The 17676-nt window shown below is 41.9% G+C and overlaps 1 protein-coding gene across 3 annotated transcripts in view; it reads right to left on the reverse strand.

Moving 5' to 3' along the window:
• fam49al (family with sequence similarity 49 member A, like) overlaps window positions 1-15445 on the reverse strand; it is a 48265-nt gene extending 32820 nt beyond the window's left edge. For 2 of the 3 annotated variants that reach the window (XM_085263482.1, XM_085263481.1), the window contains exon 1: window positions 15015-15445. The gene's annotated coding sequence lies outside the window, so the exon portion shown is untranslated. The remainder of the gene's footprint in view (window positions 1-15014) is intronic. The other variant, XM_085263485.1, reaches the window with a different exon arrangement.
• Between the last annotated feature and the right edge of the window lie 2231 nt (window positions 15446-17676).

Consider the following 17676-nt stretch of genomic DNA (forward strand, 5'->3'; position numbering starts at 1 on the left):
TGCATTGAGTTTTTCCTTTCCAGTCACCTTTCTCACTCACTATGTGTTAATAGACCTCGCTGCATTGAATCATATCTGTTATTAACCTCTGTCTCTCTTCCACAGCATGTCTTTTATCCTGTCTTCCTTCTCTCACCCCAACCGGTCGCAGCAGATGGCCCCGCCCCTCCCTGACCCTGGTTCTGCCGGAGGTTTCTTCCTGTTAAAAGGGAGTTTTTCCTTCCCACTGTCACCAAAGTGCTTGCTCATAGGGGGTCACATGGTTGTTGGGTTTTCCTCTGTATCTATTATTGTACAATCTACTGTACAATATAAAGCGCCTTGAGGTGACTGTCATTGTGATTTGGAGCTATATAAATAAAATTGAATTGAATTGAATCAGGGGAGAGTGCAGACAGGAGGAAGGCAGGATATTTGCAGAATAGTTGCCAGGGAAACACAGCCTCTTATTCTCATGGCAACGCACAGTTTGGTGTTATCAATGAGGTGGGATGGATAGATGGACTTCGCTCAATATCTGGAGCACGAGGGGACACCAAAGCATTTACTTTCCTGTAGCAGTGTTAAAGTGCTGTGCAATCATGGAATCGCGTCTTCTACCTTATCGGGGAGTCATGGACTAATTCAGGAGTCTAATGTTTATTCTGTCAGTGAAAGGGCAAAGGTCAAGCCTTTCAAAGGAGACTAAACCCAAGAGACTAAAGCCCAATCCACAGGCGCTATATGTAAAAACCACAGATTAAATGTGTTGTGGCAGTGTTTAGTGTTCATCTGTATTAAACTGTCGTCTTTACTGTAGAAGAATTTAATATGCAAAGTCACATCTGGTGAGTTTGCAGCTCGGTGCAGACAGAAAACTCAGTGAGTAGCCTTTACACATTTATCCACTTAACAAGCGCAGTTTAAGTTTGCAGACTTATTGTGAACTTTATTCTTGCTCCTAACTGTGGAGCTCTCACACGAGCCCTTTTTGTTGCAGCTGTAACTATTTGAGCCTTTACCAGACAAGAATAGATATCTAATTTTACCCCTGCTTGAGGGCCTCAAGTACACACTTTGATGGAGAACTATTTTTTTAAATCTGCTAATTGCTAATCAAATGGTCCACTTTTCCATTAAAGCTACATGCCACTTGTTTGCTTTCTCACCATGCACAAACTTCAGTTTTCATCTCTACTTCCAGCATACATGTTTATATTTACAGCTCGAGGGTTTAAGATGCATCCACCTTTATAGTGCACAACTTTTCATTTCAAAATCCAATCACCACTAAGTGAGTAATACTGCAGTGTTACAGGAGGCGTAAAAATGGTCCTCATGACTAATGTGCTTGATTAACATTTAAGTAAATACATTTAGTTTATTTTTTTATACAGATGAGTAAAAATGAAGGAAAAATGGTCTCAGGGACTCAGTAAGATGAGGATGCTATCTAGCATGTCACGCACAAAATTTCGTAAAACTGTTTCAAGATTTGAGCAAATAATTCATATGATTAACTTTATGGATGAATTTACTTACACAAATCTGATCTGTGTTATTACAGTGTTAATATATATACAGAGGACAAAATTATTGGCCACATTTGTTTTCTAATCGTACTAGTTTTCTTTAGAAAGCATAACTTGTTTATATTTGGACACAGAAACAAAAACTACCAGGGTCATTATAATTAGCCACCTGAAAAAACAGACCTTTTTATTGAGCAATAGCATGAACCAGCACTGTGCAATGATGTGCTTTAACTTTGTAATGCTCAAAGCTCGTGAAATCAAGGTCAAACTGAGCGTTATCTACTATTTACACACAGTATAAAAACTTCAGCAAGGGTTTGGGCTGAAGCTTGAGAAAGCATCACGGCAAAAACAACATAAATTAGTTTAAAATTGAGAACTGTTGATGCTCATAAAGCTTTTTTTTTTTTTTGCCAGGGAGGTGCTGCTTAAGTTTAGAGAAAGAAGGGAGAGGTGTACAAGCTAAAGAGCAGCATCCCTACAATGAAACGCTTTAGGATTTCTGTAACTGGAAATCTCGACAAAGTGGAAGGAATCATAAAGAAAAAAGGACGTGAAGATTTTAAAAGAAATCCTCAAGCTGTCAGCAGGAAAACTGGTTCTGGGTCGTCACTTTGCCTTCCAGCACGATAATGACCCAAAACATGCTATTGGTGAAGAGCTACCTGCAGAAGATTAAAGTAAATGTTCTGGACTGGCCTGCACAAAGTCCCTGACTTGAATCATTAAAAATCTGTGGGGTGAACTGAAGACCAAGGTCATGCCAGAAGACCAGCACATCTGGAGGAGCCTGAGAGATTCACCAAAGAAGACTGGGCTGGGATTGCTCAGGAAACATTTGTGAGACTACAAATAAAAACTACAACAAACAACTGCAGGATGTTATCCAGCAAAAAGGATACACAACTGTATATTAGCAATAAGCTAATAATTTTGACCCTGGTAGATTTTGGTTTTTGTGAAATAATTTCGTTTCTATGTTCAAAGTAAAATAATGTAAGCATCCCCCAAAAAATGAGGTTAGGAAAAGCTATTTGAAAAATTTGTGTTTCTGTTTAACACAATTTGGGAACAAATTTTTATGAAGTGCTAATCATTCCGTCCTCATTTGGAAACGGTCAAAACAAATCAATGAATACTCGTCTTTTTGCCCTTCATGAGCCTCATCGTGAATCAGTGTCATGTTAATCAAATATCAGACTACTCTGCCGTCTCCAGATGGCAGACACTGTTAGACGAGCCAGCTGGAGGGGACAGTGTTTAAATGCACTCTAGCTGCTTTTTTCAGCAACCTGACAGCTGATATGTAGAGACTCAGACTAGAGGATTATAGGTGGGGCAGGAGAAGACACAGATTAGAAGATTCACAGATTCCACTTTTTCTGCAACCTTCTTTTTTATGCAGCCAATCATTCACTTCTCACCACCTGCAATTTTGACTTGTTCACTTTCTCGTTTGTCCTTTCTTGCCAGATGCAGATAAGTGTGGTATCACAGGATACATCTGTTTTTTTTATACTAACATTAATTGTAAGTAGTCTCTATGATCATGGCTGCTAATTTCGATCTCGCGCAAAAAGTAACGGAGCATGTGTCTCAAAATCCTAAAACCAAGAAATTTGGCATTTTGTACTTCCAGTTCTCTTCATCTAGAAAGAGAAGACCTCAAACCTGTGACTTTTTTAAGCTTTGCACTACAACATTAAATATGTAGGTAAATAATTGACCTGTAAATTTCAAAGGTGTTATGTGTCCCAGAAAGGAGTTTGCTAACAAGTGGCTAAACATGACCGCAAGCGATATTAAACACCGTGACAGTGAGCACAGCAGCTTAGCGACGATGACGCTCAAGTAGTTCGTTAGTCTCAGTGCTGATTGCATTCAAGCTTTGAAGATCAAAAGTGGCGTCACTTCATGGAGATTATCTTTCTCAGTAAAACGCCTGTTTTCTCCAAGAATCCAAAAAGCCTGTCAAAAAAATACCGCTAGCTATTTTACTGAGACAACCAGAGTGATGCTGGGCTTGCATCATCCTCGTGGAGCTCTTGTATGTTGAAGTGCTCTGGGAGCTCCTCACACTGTCAGATTGGTTGAACTTTGACCACTGCGTGGCATGTCAACTTCTCATACAGCCCACAGAAACCCGTCATGCACCTACAAGCAGGAAGGAAGGGCAAAAATGGCTGAATAGTTGATGTTGTGTGTGTGAATTCTTTCAAAATAACTTACACGCCTCAGTAAGGAAACACTTTGCATTCAAGTGCACAAGTGAGGTGTGTGTTTAACAGTCAGGCAGCGTGTTTAGATGAAGCTTTAAAGATCTATTAACGCTTCAAAGTTAAGGTTTGGAGAGAAACAGGTACAGCTCTGGCTATGGCCGCTGAACCCTGCTGAGAGCCCAAGCAGTGTGTGAGGACACGAGAGGAGACAAAGAGACTTTTCCAGGAGCAGAATGGGAGGTAGCAGCATCAGACAAGGCCAGACCATCACCAAAGATTGACCACTGAAGGAATGTTACAGCCAATTTGCCTCAGGCCCTCCCCATCCACATTCATATACAATAATAGATACCGCTGTCCCTCCTTGAAGTGAGGTGGGATGGAGAATGAAAAGAAGAGAGAGGCTGAGTGTGAGAGCAAAAGATGGAGTGCAAAGGAGGGATGGAAATCAAAGGAGGAGGTTACGATTCTCCACCGCTACCCCTCCCCCTTCTCTCGCTCTCTTTCACACACACCAGTCCGGAGGAGAGCACGGTGCCTCGTGAAAGGCCGATTGCAAATGAGCATTGTGAGTCTGCGCTGCTGACAAAGAAAAGAGGATATAATGAGAGGCAGAAAAAAATGGCAGGCAGGCAGATGTGCGGCTCGTTTAAGTTGCACTTGAATCCGTTTCTACAGTGGAACATCCTTCAGTGTGATCTTTTCTCAAGTGAAATAAAGAAGTGGGGCAGCGACTGGGGGATTTCATAGCTTATTTGTTCAGAGGTGGATAAAAAAAACACCTGATGTGTATTTGCCTTTGCTGCGGCAGCTCGTTTTGCTGAAGCGTTGAACATGGGAAAATCTTGGGAATTAAATTGAGTTCTCCTCTGTAGTTTCTTTCTCTTTTCTTTCTCAGCACAGATTAATATATGCCTTATATTTAATGTGGTCATTAATATTTGAATACCATGACTTGGCTCCGGGGCATTTTCAAACTTGGCAAAGCAGATCTGGAAAAATTACAGCTTTATATATCAGTTTTAATAGCGGTTTTGTCTCTGTGCTTCGGCTGTCAGAGGACATAAAGGAATGTATCTGCGAGCTCTTGTTATCTGTATTTGTGTTGCGGGATGCCAATTAGCTGCCATCAAAGAGAACAGGATAGGCTTTTAGGGTTCTACATGCACTCGCAGGGGGGCTCGTGTGTGTGTGTGTGTGTGTGTGTGTGTGTGTGTGTGTGTGTGTGTGTGTGTGTGGTAGTTAGTTATTGTGGTCCCCCTCCCCCATTGAACCCCCTTTTCTAGAACTCCCCACCACCCACTACCTGTAAACAAAGACAGACAGAATATGCGTGCGTGCATGCTGGCGCTCTTTGTTCTTGATGGACTGCTTGCACTGTGTTTTATATAGGTCAGAGGAGAGTGTGTATGTTTGTGTTTTTACATGTGACGATAACTGCAAGGATAGACGTGAACAGCGTGAGCATTAGAGCAGATGCCTCCACATGCAGTGAGCGTGCATTTGGCTGAATCAACATCATCTACATCAGTCAGGATGGACTTTAATTACACTGAGTAATAATGTATCTTATGGACCTAAAATTTTGGTTGTAAGAACCAGTCGAATGCTTTGTTTTACCTGTTCAGCTGACCTCTGTCCACCCTATCTGGACCAAATGAGGCGTGCTTTATCGTAATTGCATTGTTATAACTAGATTAAAAATTTCAGCTTCACAGGTGCTAAAATATGACTGTATTTGAAAATTGTTTTGACCAGTAAGGAAGCATGGGTAGAAGATGAGCATGGTTTTAAAATGTAGTTAAAAAGGAGATCATCACATGCTTCAACCTGTTTTTGTAAGTCATCAATACAATATTCTAATATGACTCTAAAAATGTACCCAACCATTGTTAGGCCTGTTTGTGCAGTTGGCAAACTGACAATACTAAGCCTCACTGACAAAAATGAAAAACTACAAGCAGTAGATGTTCTTTATATGCTAAAAATGGGTTATTTTAGCCTGTTACTAGGTGGTTGCTAGGCAGCATATTGACATCCTAATGCGTGATGTAGATGAGAACCTTCAGGGGCCTAAGCTCTATCTGTGTGCAAAGTTTGTTTACTGGACTCCTGGTGGTCAAGCAGGAGTTTGTAGACAAAGAAACAAACACACAGAGATTTTGTGTTTAATATTAAAATGAAATATCCCATAATACTGATGCTCAAGACTGGCTATAGACAAAAATCCTGCCAAACAAAAACTGTCTTTGCTTATGGGCGTAAATGTGATTTGGTCAAAGCTTTTAACAGAGCTTCCTTTTTTAACACAAAAAAATTCTGTCACTATCTTCTCCACTTAATACCTTAAATAACTTAATCTCTTTTTAAATATTTAATTTGTTTTTGTATAATTTCTTTATCATTGTTGACTTGTGTAGTCAAGTCAGGGGATTTAAGTGAGAGAGGCAGCGAGAGACACAGTGTGTGTAAAACACAGAGAGTGAATGTCACAAGGACGAGGACTACTATAAAACGGTACGTAAAGGCAGTTTGAAGTCAAGTCCCTGGAGTCTCGCTGTCTTGTGATACTCCCCTCCCCTTCAACTCTCCTTCACTCTTTCATTCCACTCATTCCACGTCTGGCTGTATATTTTAGTCCACTTCCCTCTTTGCCTGCACCCACTAGCCACTGTTCTGTTCTTTAACAATAATTGTTTTCAAGTAGCACTCGAGCACCAAAACTCTTCCTTATCTTGAGCCTCAAACTCCAAACTCTGTAGTTGTGATCCAGCTCCAGTATATAAGCAGTATCTATTGTCTTATTCACCTTCATCAAACAGAAGCTATGGCATGGGCAGAAGGATGCCCTATTGACAAATAAATACTGAGAAATTGACAGTACAGTAAATTTCATGAAGTCTGCATGCCTGATAAAAATGCTTCTGATTGCACAATTTTTGCTGTTTGCTTAAGTAGAGGAAATTAGAGAAGAGTTCAGCGCCATCTTTGATGTTGAGTTCCGGGTAAGTGATTTCCACGGATGCACATCTTGCCCAATTTTTCCTTAGCACAAAACAGCAAAGCAGATTCCAGCAGATCTGGTGTCTACTGGCAGTTGTGCTGCGTTTGCAAAAGCGACTGAGCCCATTAGAGGTGCCTAAAAATGGAAACGTCATCCTCCTGTGCAAGTGCATAAAAATAGTAAAAGAAAAATTGCTCCAAATGGCAAATGAAGGCAACATGAAGCGGATGGAAGGAGCAGTGCACATACCTGAAAGTGAAACTTTACAAATAAAAGCTCCTTAAACTCCAACCTAAATGACACAGAGCCCCTAAGCAGGCTTTAAATCTGGATATAAATTCTCTATAAATATAAATTCTCTGTTAACTGAAAATGACATTAGTGTAGCAAATGCATCACTTATTGCTAAAAAAACAGCTAACATGAATGCACCTTGATGTCAGACTGCATAATGCAGAGACCAAGAAGGAGAGTGAGAAGAGGCCAGAGCTCGTGCTGATGGTAAACTGACAGTAATAGTGATGCTTGGAATTGGGAGATATTATGTGTCTCACTCCATTGGAACATGGCCACAGAGAATAAATGAACAAGGTGACCTCTAACCCCAATTTGACCTTTATGTACACAGAGCCAATCTATATTTAGCATCAAAGTCTGCCAGCAGACCTTGACACCTCTGCTGTGCACACCGTGCTGCAGTGTGTCTCACATGGCAGAGGATGCGGTGGGTGTTTCACCATTCCCCGTCCCACTGGGAGGGGCAGAGGCTCTTAAATGTAGGAGACTGGCTGCAGTCTGAGGTATGGGCTCAAGCTGACACAAAGAATGGAAAAAAGGAGAAACTGATGGAAGAGGATAAGAACAGACAAAAAAGAGAGCACATTTGGGACATGTTGGTGGATCCCTGGTGTGAAAGTTTGAGCTCTTGGCTGTTTTCCTGGTTTATTTCTGTCCGGTGATTTATTTTGGACTTAAAAGCTTCTTTCAGTGCTGTTTGATGTATTAAAAAAGAGTGATATATACAGTCGTACAAATCCTTGCTAAACTAATTAGTGAGGATATCTCAGTGTCTATGTGCATATTGGCGGAGGGGCGGGGGGGGGGGGGGGGGGGGGAGTTTCTGTGTACAATCTGGCAAGCCTGATCAAACACAGTATAAAAGTATGGCTGCCAGCATCTTAGTTTGCCCATGGAAGGACACACACACACACACACACACAAGCAGCAGTGACATTTACTAAGATCTGCCATAGTTACTGTTGCCCACCTGTCCAGCTTTACAGTGATAACAGAGGCTACACAGTATCATCAACTGAGTGAAGACTGCATTAAAAGAAACAGAAATATGCTGTACATAACCAAAAGTAGTCACAGCCAGCTTAGTTCATGCTGCCTGCTAATCAAAATTTTATCATGCCTTGGAAGTGAATTTCCAGGCTTAGCTGGATTTTTTTTTCTTCTTCATCTTCAGTTTTTACTGGTTTTATGAAACAGTAGTACTCGGTTTAGGGATAGGTCATGTGTTGGGTTAAAGTTTTCAGAATGTTAATCATGGTTTGGAAATGCTTTCTTTTTTCTGGAAAAAACTAACGAAGTCCAAACTCTCCCATCGGGGTTTGAACCTTGAGTGCAGCTGAATTAAAAGCTTTGTTGGGACTAGGTCAAACTCCACCCATTAACCCTGTCATGGCACAGCCTTTCGAATGCTCTACACCACAATGCAAACACTGTCCTATGGCCTGAGGAACACAATAGAGAATCCAGGACACTCACCGGACCTCCAAATTCCAGTACCACCTTCAGGTCCAGCTGCCTACATCCTAGTACATCCCCGAGGCCCCACATCCATGCCTAGATGGATCTAAAGTTGTTTTGGCAGTACAAGGTAAACTGGTGCAATATTGGGCAAGTTTTAATGTTGTTGTGTTTTTTTAAATTATATTATTTTTATGTTTATGCTATAAACTGTAAGTCTTTGACAAAAGTAATTGCCGGATGTGGCAATGTAATGGTGTCTTGTCTCATTGCTGAAGTGTAAACCTTCCCAGGAAAGAGCTCCTAAAGTTAGCCTAAATTCCAATGTAGTTTCACTAAGGATTTCCAAACTGTAAGTAAATGCTTTTTACCATAACGTGTACCCTTACACAACAATGTAGTTTGGTACTGAAAAGGTCTTTTGGTTTTGGAAGTAGAACCATTTGCTTTCTAGCTGTAGGCTACATGCTAACAATTAAGAAAGAGTAAACGAAGGGATGAGGTTTAAGCAACGATCAAAGACATGCTCGATTACGCTGCGCATAATGGCTGCTAAAGTAAATACACAATCACTGAGTCATTCTTCTCTCACAGGGAAAGTGTTCCACTCCACAGTAAGTATATTTACCTTTAGCCTCGAACCAAACATTAGGATACAGCCTTATAGCAGACCTTATAAAGGAAGTTAGAGCCATTGCAGAGTAGATAACTTGTCTTTCACTTTTTACACACTAATTGCAACACAGTATTGCTTCCTCTCCCCTCGCTCTGCTCTCTTTAGCCTCCCACCAGCATAAATTGATTTCACCTTTCATTTATTGACCTTAAATATGACCAGAGGGTGAGCAATTGGACTTTTCGTTGGTGTTAGTGGAGGCTCACTGTTCTCATCAACAGACAACAGACCACGGTCTTATTGTAAACCCAAGGTGAGCGTAACTAAAGTAATCTGATTACATCATCTTTCGCTACCACAGAAGAAAACGAGTTTGACAAGCCAAGTCATGTCGAAGTTAGAAGCTGGAGAGGATTCACTGTGGCTCGTCTCTGTGTCTTCCCGGATTTAACAGCACAAATTTCAAAGAGTTTCAGCAGAACACCCATAACAAGGATGATAACAGAGTTTAATAAGACTTCGCAGCAGTTTTCAGAAGTGCAATCAAGCATTGAGAATAAAGCAATATCGATGACCTATCAGATCCCGGCTCCCTAGTCACAAAGAATTAAATCTCACTGGCTCTTGAATCTAGTTTTTTACTGATTTAGTGGATGAATTCAGGACGTGTTACATTAGCCCTTTTGATAACTTGTTAGTCGAGATTTTTTACCCTCTAATGGGCCTTAAAGTTCTTATAATTTCTCCTGTTCGTTTCAAAATGTCGTGAGAAAATTCCTGAAGAACACCTGAATTACTCTAAAACAAGTTGAACGCGTTGATTTCATTTAACTAACAAAATTTCTTATCTTGTTAGCAAGTCTTTAGCAAGTCCTTTGAGGACACGTTTTTTTTAGTCTTGTTGGTTTACATGGACGACCATGAGCAATATATGGAGCGAGACTAAGTTTATTGAATATGAACGTTATCGGAAAAATAAGCAATAGTTTGCTGATGCTTTGGAGTTGATTTTGATTTCAAAACCCAAACTGTATCTTTTTTCCTGTTCTGGAAATGACTTTGCAGAATATGACTGAGAACTACCAATACGAATGAAATCAACTAATTTGTTGGCGTATTCATTCGAAACCTTAAGAGAGAGTGGTAAGGAGTTTTTGTTATATGTGGGCACACATGTTAGTGTTTCCACTAGTTTTCATTGTTAATACAAAGCTATTGTGTCTTGATAGTCTGTAGGTGCTACATGGACCTTTGCAGGCCCAACGGCTGCTTGTGTTGATGTTTGTGCTGTTGGTGGTCTACTAGCTTAGCCACAGAGAATCTAGAAATCATGATAGACAAAAAACTTCTTTGCAGTAGAGTGTTGAAAACATTTATAACTGCCCACAGCAGCCACTGTTTGTATTTCTCGTCTGTGCTTTTTTAAATCTTTGATGGGCTTTGGGGTTGGTTTGTTTTTTTCACTTGTTTCTCTTTGTGGTGATGTTTGCTGTGGCTCTCTTTCCTGTTCGTGCGCACTTTTGGACGAATTCAACCTAAGCATAATCTATGCTGACTTTTTTGTAGGACGGTGTCAAAGTGCAGCCTCTGTATTGTTTAAATTCACATAATCCCTGTCTTAAGCGTGAATCCAGACCAAGACCCTGAATCTGACTTTACTCTACAAACATAAAAGTGTTGTCTATCTTTACAAATTACTCTCAGCAAGAAAGGAAACTATGCATATGTTCCAGTTTGTCAAGCTACTTAAGAGTCCTAAGACTTTAAGACTGAATTAATAATGGTGGTATTTACATTTTGTCTTTTATCTCACAAGAGTTTTCTGACTAATACTGGATTTAGTAAACGCTCTTCTTTCATACTGCCCTCCAGCATCCTACGCCTACACCTCTCGTCCCACACCCTCTGTTCCTCCACCCAATGCCCCTTTAACAGGATCATCTCTGCTCGCAGGAAGTAATCCATAATTCCTGACAATACTGGATTAAATACTACAAGATTAGCGGCTAGAGACAGCTCAAATCTCAAATTCCTCAATTATTTCAGCTCTGTCTATGACACCAATCTGACCTCTGAACTCAAATGATAACAAAAGAAGACCTCAAATGCAAGCGTGAGAGCTCAAGTGACAGATGTTGAAGTGACAGATGTTGCTGTTGGACAGATGGGCAGGGAAGTCAAATAGATTAGAAGTGGTGAGATAAAGTGTGGGCTGTCACACATTTTGAGAAAGCTTGTGTGGCCACATGGGCAAACATATGGATGATGGTGTACTTTAGTAAAAGGATTGACTGAGAATGGTTGTACTTTCACGTGTTTGTTTGACATCGTAAAAGGCTATGCTTTAAAACAAAAAGCCAAAATATACTTTTAAAACACTGTTTTGCTTTCCAAAGGCACTGGTGGGGCAAGTGTTTAATTCTGGGCTTCAATTTGGGCTTCGACAAGAACCATTTCAAAGCATCATGAGAGGATGAGCAGAAAATTCACAGTGACTTGATTTGGATAGCTCTCTTAATAAACTTACATGTAGTACAATATGTATATCATGTACTTCCTTTCATACTGCATGAAGTTCAACAGAGTCCTGTAGTCAAACTGAATATGTCAACTGGTCCACTTATTGGAAGTGACAGTTTCAGAGTTTGACTGTCACTGAAATGCTAGCTGCTGCATTTTGCAGCCACAACTAATACTACACTGAAGACAACACTAATATGCACAAACTCCAACAATGCCACAAACATACAGAAGATGTCAGCCAGAAGATAGACGCAGCCAGATGTCAATGGCATTTATAAGCCCCAACATTAGCATTTTGACTGCCACCATGTTAGCTTTTCCAAAGCAGAAGTATATTCTGACAAACACGGTGACTAAACTAGGGATTTTAGTGCGAAATTTGGGTATGAATGTGTACTTCATTGCAGACCTTATCATTTGTTGGATAATTTCATTAAAAAGGCTCCAACACACATAGACAGCAGCAAGGTCCAGTTAAGCTATTTTAATTATATGCTATAGTAGCCTATGTCATAAACCTGTCAATCAGAGTGGTGAGCCTCCAGTTTCAGCCAGTACAGTTGTTATGAAGTAAAAAACTATCAACACTGCACAAAACCTTTTTAATACTGCTCCCTTGGACGATTTATTATGAGAGCTTCTTGGTCTCTGGGAAGCTTGCTAGCTAACTAGCTAGTACTAGCATTGAGTTTACAGCTACAAATAAAACAAATGTTTGTGTGAAGACACCTTACAAAATAAGAGAGTGCATGTTTGAGATGTAATCACTAACTTCCCTGACTTTCACTTGTTTTAGGCTAGGCTACTACTAGCTAACTAGCCACTATTCTGTGCAAAAATGTTTTGACGAAACACTCTTTCAGGCAGAAACTCTGTTCACACTTTACAAAAGTGAGAAGATCGGAAAACAAGACTACAATTACTCATACTTTCCCCTTTTTCCTTCCTCCTAACCTTAAATAACCTAATCTTCTACCCCCACTCCCTTAACATGTGCTAACCAACAGACTGGTGCTGTTAAGGTTGCATGACTCCACAGTGAAATACATGACAGGAAATAATGTATGGCTGTGAACCTGAGGTTATTGCAGTGATAAGGTGAACACCAATAACTGCACATATTGTGGAGGAGAAAGGACAAAAATAGATAAGGTGATGTCTATTACGAGAACCTCCTCCGCCGTGACACCCAAGCCCCTATTCCTGTCTTCTGCCTTGTTGAGGCTAATAATCCTGACACATGGAAAACAGCCTGATGATGCCTCACCTCGCATGGACAGACGAAACAGGACAGTGTGAGACACACACACACACACACAGTGCTAATCCTCCGCAAGACAGCAGGAGAGAGTGATCGTGCAGCGCTGGAAGCCACCACCGCACACTGTCAACACCATTTTGCAGCGAGCATTTTGACTGGATGAGAGAGAAGGAAGTGTCAGAAAGTGGCAAGCTGATGAAGACTGATGGGAGGAGTGACTTACTGAGAGCAAGGAATTAATAAATTAAGCAATAATGAAGAAGAGAGAAGAAGACAAAGAGAAAAAGATATGGGAGAGAATGGGGGAGAGATATGGGGGAAAGTGGGGGGGGGGGGGGGGGGGAGAGACAAAAGAGTGACAGAGAAGGAGCGAGAGGAGAGCAGGGGGAAATGCAAACGGGCATGTTTCTATGGGCGCTCAGGAAAGATTTGGGGTGAGGGATTCTTGCATCATCGTGGCGAGCCAATGAAAAGGCTCCGTTAAAATGTTCAAAGGGAGTGTCCTAGCAACAGCGGAGTAAATACCATAGCAGCCACCATTCCACCTCAGACTGAAAAATCCTGCATGCACGCAAACACACACACACACACACACACACACACACAATTTGATTAACACATTGGTATGCTTTATATATAGATATAAATAAACTGATTCGCATTGAGCAGTTTTTGTCTAATGTTAAAGACATGTTTTAGTTAAATATATTTGTTTATACAGTTTTACCTCAGTCACTACATGTGCTACAGTGATAAATATAATAATTGTTAATAAATACATCACATATTGTACATGTCATACTTTCAAATATGTATGCATGCACCTGTACAGTATAATAAAGTCCTACATATAGATATATTATAGAACACTGGCCACGCACACATACGCATTCATGTGTGTCATTTGTATGATTGGTATACATACATTGGTATGCAAACCAATTTATGCATGCAAACTTAAATTACAGTGAGTCATTCATTATCATAATCATAACCACATTCCTAGCGGCTGCAGCAGGCATGGATTCAGCCTCATACTTGGAATTACACACCTTTCATCTCAGTCCACTCTTACACACATGCTTTCTCTTTCTACCTTGCTTCAAATGCATCTGTCCATCCACACATCACCCCTCCCTCCCACACACACACACACACACACAAAAAGAAGACCTGCAGAGTCACATGGTAGCTTCACTCTTTCTGCTCCAAATGCACACCTTTCTCATTCACCAGTTGTTTTCCTACATTTGAAAAGTCCAAACATCCTTAGCCCTCATTCATTCATCTTTCCATTCAGTTTTTTTCCCCTCCATCCATCCTTTCCTTCCCTCCTCCCTGTTATCCACTCCAGTCGCATGCACCCACCCCTTCTGATCAGCGTTGCAATTCTGAGGCTATTGTTTTTAGCAGGTCTGTTTGCAGAAATGACCGGCCTGAGCTTGAACCTCAAACACCTCATCTCGCTGCATAAAGCCAGGCGCCTTTTGTACGCGTCGACAATTAGATGATATAACGCGTGTGCGGTGAATGGATCTCAATGTGCGAGAGGCCATGCCTGGCATGCAATTTATCCACATTGTTCCCACAGTTTCAGTGTAATATACAATGCATGTGCTGCAATGGTTCTAGGTCACATATGTCCTATGACCGAGCCACCAACCTTCACAGGAAATTTGCACACATGAGCTCTCCTGATGGTTTCCAACATGCAGAGCAGATCCCTGATGGTGTGTGTGTGTGTGTGTGTGTGTGTGTGTAGAGATGTGTATATGACTGTGGCAGTGACTGTGGCGCTCTGGCTAAGCACTGCAGTGAAAGAGGACAAGTCCCAGTTGACCAGCCCCACATGCTCCCTTCCTCCCGCCTTACTCCACAGGGGGGTTCTGACCCAGGCTAGTCTTTCCCATCCGGTCCATCTACCCTGCTAAAACTAACCACCCAAGTCACCCACCAGCCTCACTCCAAAACCTGACCCACATGCCTCCTCCATCCTCCTTCTCCAGCCTCTCTTTAAGGTGAAGGGTGGGACTATCCGATCCCCTTCCTGTGCTGAGTGGACAGAACGTTGGTGAGAGGTGAAACGAAGGGAGAGGGGAAAAAAAAAAAGAGCTCAGCTTACCGGCTCGGCGTGCAGGAGGGAGGATGATGCCTCTGACTATGCTCTTCCTGCCTCCTCTGCTGGACCGAGGTGAAACGGAGATGGATGCAGAGAACAAAAGGGAAGGATGGGAGGGAAAAAAGAAGCAAAAACAGCCGCTGTCGGCTTGCGGGAAAATGAAGCGAGGAGAAAGAGCACAGAGGATGCCAGAAGAGGAAGAAGAAGACAAAGTCCCCGCGCTGCTTTTCTCTCCCTCTCTCTCTCTCTCTCTTGTTTTCTGTGTGGATCCTTTATCCTCGTGAGCCAGAGGGTTGTGGATTCACCTAAACACTGAGCACACGCACTGCCTCACGCCACACAGCCCTCCCTCTTCCTCTCTCTCTCTCTCTCTCTCTCTCTCCACTATAGACAGCAGCTGCTGGTCTATGAGAAATAGAACGCTATGTCCCCCTCCCTCTGTCCTTCTCCTCCTACCTCTGTCGCTCACAAAGACCCCCACCACACTCACACTCAGCATATCCTCACAACACCCCCTCCCCCTTTGACTAACATCTCCCACTAGCCTGCTGGCAACAAGAGGAGGGGGCACTGCTGTGTGAGTGTGTGTGAGACACAGAGAGTGCAGAGTTGCATTGTGTTTGACATTGTTCTAGTGGCAGAGTGACTTATTCTGTCCGCACGGTGAGAAAATGCACCGCGATGAGCAGGGATGTGCATCGGGGGTATTTTTTGCAAACTGTGTGGGTGACTGCTGAGCATCACTCGCTGCCACGTTGCAGAAAGGGAAGGAAATTCGCATTATTTGTGGTTATGGGTAGCGGGAGCACGAGGGTGTATTTATTTACAGCTAGGCCGAAGTGTACATAAGTGTGAACAAAATGAGCTCCTATTTATGAAACTTTGAGCATCATGGGCACCTCTTTCGCTAGAACGCCTACGAAGTATGTGGTTGACTGTGTGCGTCGTCACTTTCCTCTGTGCTCTCGTCCTTCAGCAAGAATTTGGCCTGGTGAAAACTCCCAGTAGGGAACCTTACTTCGGGGTCACAGCCTGTAGGTTAAATGAGCCGTGGCTAAATTGTCACTCAGTGTGCTTGTCCTTGTGGGTGTGTGTGTGAGAGTGGAGAGAATGCCTATTATCTGGTGGTCTTGTACCCAGATCAGTGCTTGTGGCATCCCCCTTTTTTTTGTTTGTTTTATTCTGTTTTTTCTGTACAAAAATTTAAAGGCGTGATGCTGCGATGCAGAGTGAGGCTACAATGACCTGCTGCCCTCTTACAGTCAGGTTATGTGAGGAAATCTGACTTGACCAGTGGCCATTATTGATGTTCTGACCATGGCTGCAGTTAAAAGCCTCATGGGTCATATAAGGACACTTGTTCTCTGAGAATGAGAAGCTTACACTCGCATACAGAGACTTAAAAGTGCTTCATAATGAGTTTATTCACCCCTTTTGAAAGCCCACCCATCCATCCATCCATCCATTTTCTTCTGCTTATCCAATTCAGGGTCACAGGGGAACTGAAGTCTATGCCAGCGAGTGGTGAAGTACACCCTGGACTGGTCATGAACATTTGGCAGCCCTTTTGAAAATCATGAAACAATTTTAAGTCCTAGTATGTACAGATGAGGACATAATTATTAGCCTCCCCATGGATTTTCCAAGACCTGTTAAACAGAACAAGTAATTTTTAACACACCTGTTCCAAACATCCTGGGGTTTTTTCACACAGAAGGAAAATAATGTCACAAATAAACTGAAACTACCGGGGTCAGAATTATTAGCTGCCCTGATGCTAACAGTCAGTTGTGCATCCTTTTAGCTGGATAACGTCCTGCAGTTGTTTGTTGTAGTTTTTAACAAGTCTCAAAATCCCAGCCCATTCGTCTTTGGTGAATATCTCAAGCTCCTCCAGATAAGATGGTCTTCTGGAATTGACCTTAGTCTTCAGTTCATCCTGCAGATTTTTAATGATTCAAGTCATGGACTTTGTGCAGGCCCATCAATAATTTTCTCTTTGGTGTTGGAAAAGCGATGTATATTATGGTTCATCATGTTGGAAGACAAAGTAATGACCCTGAACCAGTTTTGCTGCGGATTGCTTGATGTTTCCTTTGGAAATCTTCACATATCCTTCTTTCCACGAGATTCCCTTTTCAGAAACTCTGAAGCGTCCCCACAACATAATACTCCCACCACCGTGTTTCACTGTGGGGATGGTATTCTTTGGGTTGCCCGGCTTCTTTCTCCAAACATAAGCAGCACTCTGTGGCTCTGAAGTCATCTGATCAAACGACGGACTTCAAGTGTATTCCAGTATTGCATAATCATTCCCCAGGTTGTCTTTAGCATACTTCAGTCTGACTTGAAGGTGTCTCTTCTGTAAAAGTGGGGCTTTCCTTGTTCTGCAACCTCACAGTCCATTCTTGTGTAGAGTTCCAGTGATTCGCTTCTTTGAGACAACTGACTTGGTTAGGTTGTTTTTATACTGTCTTGGCAGTTGTTCTGAGGTTTTTAGGCACATCTCCAACTAGTTTTCTTTTCTGGGTCTATTAAACCTTCCAGTTCCTTTCTCTGCCAGGCGCGTTCTCCACAGCGTGGCTCTGTTTGATTTCTTGATGATATTTTCACTCCAGTTCTTGACACTTGGAAATACTTAGATAACTTTCTTATATCCATATCC

The sequence above is a fragment of the Mchenga conophoros genome, linkage group LG22 (genome assembly GCF_057382185.1).
Source record: "Mchenga conophoros isolate Kocher_MC1m ecotype Shallow Benthic linkage group LG22, M_conophoros_male_GT1.1, whole genome shotgun sequence".
In the NCBI taxonomy this organism is placed as follows: Eukaryota; Metazoa; Chordata; class Actinopteri; order Cichliformes; family Cichlidae; genus Mchenga; species Mchenga conophoros.